Below are 3,273 nucleotides of genomic sequence, written 5' to 3' on the forward strand. Positions count from 1 at the left end.
TCCCCAAAACAGACATAGATCAATGGAACAGAATAGAGAGCCCAGAAATACACCCTCAACTCTATGGTCAACTAATCTTCAACAAAGCAGGAAGGAATGTCCTATGGAAAAGAGACAGCCTCTTCAACAAATGGTGTTGGGAAAATTGAAGAGCCACATGCAGAAAAATGAAGTTGGACCATTTCCTTACACCATACATGAAAATAGACTGGAAATGGATGAAGAAGCATAATGTGAGAAAGGAATCCATCAAAATCCTTGAGGAGAGAACAGGTAGCAACCTCTTTGACCTCAGCAGCAGCAACTTCTTCCTAGGAACATCGCCAAAGGCAAGGGAAGCAAGGGCAAGAATGAACTATTGGGATTTCATCAGATCAAAAAGCTTTTGTTTGCACAGCAAAGGAAACAGTTAACAAAGCCAAAAGATGACTGTCAGAAGTTATCTGGGAGAAGATATTTGCAAATGACATACCAGATAAAGGGCCACTATCTATCCAAAATCTATAAAGAGTTTATCAAACTCAACACCCTAAGAACAAATAATCCAATGAAGAAATGCACAGAGGACATGAACAGACATTTCTGCAAAGAATACATCCAAATGGCCAACAGACACATGAAAAAATGCTCCACATCACTCGGCATCAGGGAAATGCAAATCAAAACCAGAATGAGATACCACCTCACACCTTTCAGAATGGCTAAAATGAACAAGTCAGTCAATGACAGATGCTGGCAAGGATGTGGAGAAAGGGCAACCCTCCTACACTGTACGTGGGAATGCAAGCTGGTGCAACCACTCTGGAAAACAGCGTGGAGGTGCCTCAAAAAGCTGAAAATAGAACTAGCCTATGACCCAGTGATTGTAGTACTGGGTATATACCCTAAAGATACAAACGTGGCATTCTGAAGGGGCACATGCACCCAAATGTTTATAGCAGCAATGTCCACAATAGTTAAACTATGGAAAGAACCTAAATGTCCTTCAACAGATGAATCAATAAATAAGATGTGGTATATATGTACAATGGGATACTATGCAGCCATCAAAGGAAATGAAATCCTGCTATTTGTGATGACGTGGATGGAACTAGAGGGTATTATGCTTGGCGAAATAAATCAATCTGAGAAAGACAACTATCATATGATCTCCCTGATATGATGAAGTGGAGATGCAACATAGGCGGTTTCAGGCATACGAAAAGAAAAATAAAAAAAGATGGGATTGGGAGGGAGACAAACCATAAAAGACTGAATCTCACAAAACAGACTGAGGGTTGCTGGGGGGAGGTATGTTGGGAGAGGATGGTGGGGGTATGGACATTGGGGAGGGCAGGTGCTATGGTGAGTGATGGTGAGTGCTGTGAAATGGGTAAACCTGGAGATTCACAGACCTGTGCCCCTAGGGATAAAAACACATTATATGTTTATAAAAAATTTTTAAAAAATAGTTTTAAAAATCCATTAAAGAAAAAGCACATATTGCAAGCCCAGAGCTAATCTCATATTCAATAAAAAAAAATTGAAAATTTTCCCCTTAAAGATCAGAACAAAGACAAGTGTGTCCACTTTCACTACTCTCATTTGACATAGTACTGGATGTCCTACCAGAGAAACAAGGAACACAAAGAAATAAAAGACTCAAAAAAAAAAAAAGGAAGAAGTAAAATTTTCTTTTTTTTAATAACATGAACTTACATGTAAAAGAATCCTAAAAAATTCACAAAAAATTTTGAATAAACAAATTTAGTAAAGCTGCCAAATACAAGATCAATATATAAAAGACAAGAATTTTGTTTTGTTTCGCTTTTTTTTCCAATATGGAATGCTTCCCAGTTTTTCATGTCATCCTTGTTCAGTGATCAAGCTAATCTCTGCATCATTCCAATTTTAGTATATGTGCTGCCAAAGTAAGCACAAGACGAGCATTTTAACACTCTAATGATGAACTATCTGAAAAAATAAAGAGAACAATCTAATTCACAATAGCATCAAAACTAATGAAATACTTAGGATAAGATTTAACTAAGAAGATGAAAGATATGTACCCCATAAACTATGACATTGATAAAGAAATTGAAGGAGACATAAATGGAAAGATAGCTCATATTTATGAATGGTAAGAATTAACATTGTTAAAATGTCCATACTACCAAAAACCATCTGTAAATTCAATTCCTATCAAAAATCCAATGTTAGGGGTGCCTGGGTGGCTCAGTGGGTTAAGCCACTGCCTTCGGCTCAGGTCATGATCCCAGGGTCCTGGGATCGAGCCCTGCATCAGGCTCTCTGCTCAGCAGGAAGCTGCTACCTCTTCTCTCTCTGCCTGCCTCTCTGCCTGCTTGTCATCTCTCTCTGTCAAATAAATAAATAAAAAATCTTTTAATAAATCCAATATTATTTTTTTACAGAAGTAAGTAAAGAATCCTAGAATTTATATGAGACCATAAAAGACAAATAATTAAAGCAGTTCTGAGAAAGAATGAAGAAGTGAAATTACACTTCTTGATTTGAAACAATACTACAAAGCCCTCATGCTCAAAACAATAAAGTATACTGGTATAAAAACAGACCAATAAACAAGTAGAACAGATTTGAGAGTCCAGAAATAAATCCTTTCATACAGTCACCTAATATTTGACAGGGGCCAACATATATAATGGGTAAAGATAGTCTGTTCAATAAATGATATTTAAAACTGAATAGTCACATAAACCAGCATGAAACTGGAAGCTTATATCACTCATAAATCTTAACTTGAAATAGATTAAAGACTTAAATGTGATGCATGAAACTAAATTTCCTAAAGGAAAACATAGGAAAAATTCTCCTTGACATTGGTCTTGCCAATAGTTTTTGGATACCAGGCCAAAAACACAAGCAAAAGAAGCAAAAATAAATAAATGGTATTACATTAACTAAAGTTTCTGCATTGCCAAAAAAAAAAAAAAGAGAGAGAGAGAGAGAGAATGAAAACACAATCCACAGAATGGAAGAAAATACTTACAAATCTTATATCTGAAAAGAGGTTAATATTCAAGAGATACAAATAGAAAAAAATATATCATTAAAAAATAGCAAAAGGATCTCAATAGACTTTTTTTTTCAAAAAAGTTATATAAATGACCAACAGGAGCATTAAAAAGTGCTCAATGTAAAAACTCAGGGCAAATTCATTATGTTGTTGTTTACCTCTGAAAAACACAATATTACTACCTATTAGAATATATACTACCAAAAAATTAAAACTAACAAATTTTGGTAAATATTGGG

The 3,273-nt window shown here is 35.3% G+C and overlaps 1 non-coding gene across 1 annotated transcript; it reads right to left on the reverse strand.

Annotated features, from left to right (window-relative positions):
* Nucleotides 1-1,814: 1,814 nt before the first annotated feature.
* LOC131828366 (U6 spliceosomal RNA) lies at nucleotides 1,815-1,918 on the reverse strand. Its single transcript, XR_009352382.1, has one exon. It is a non-coding gene; the product is annotated as a U6 spliceosomal RNA (small nuclear RNA).
* Between the last annotated feature and the right edge of the window lie 1,355 nt (nucleotides 1,919-3,273).

The sequence above is a fragment of the Mustela lutreola genome, chromosome 3 (assembly GCF_030435805.1).
Source record: "Mustela lutreola isolate mMusLut2 chromosome 3, mMusLut2.pri, whole genome shotgun sequence".
In the NCBI taxonomy this organism is placed as follows: domain Eukaryota; kingdom Metazoa; phylum Chordata; class Mammalia; order Carnivora; family Mustelidae; genus Mustela; species Mustela lutreola.